The sequence below is a fragment of the Haplochromis burtoni genome, unplaced genomic scaffold (genome assembly GCF_018398535.1).
Source record: "Haplochromis burtoni strain Fernald_Lab_line unplaced genomic scaffold, NCSU_Asbu1 Contig_2256, whole genome shotgun sequence".
Lineage (NCBI taxonomy): Eukaryota > Metazoa > Chordata > Actinopteri > Cichliformes > Cichlidae > Haplochromis > Haplochromis burtoni.
The window spans coordinates 11502-11706 of record NW_024584617.1 but is presented as its reverse complement, the minus strand read 5'-3'; positions in this window follow the sequence as shown (position 1 = coordinate 11706).

Here is a 205-nt window from a genome sequence, read left to right as displayed (position 1 = left end):
GTCCATCCAGCTGGTTATTATGGTTGACTGCCAGCCCTGAATTTGTTTCTTGATTTTGCAAAATTTTGTAATTCTGTGTCTGAGAATGCCTCACACACTTTCTTCTTTTGTTTCCACATTGCAGTCTGTTTGGAAACCAAAGTTTGTTTGTTTTTTTCCTATTCACTGAACTTAGCTGGAGTGGACTGGTGATTACTAAACAAAA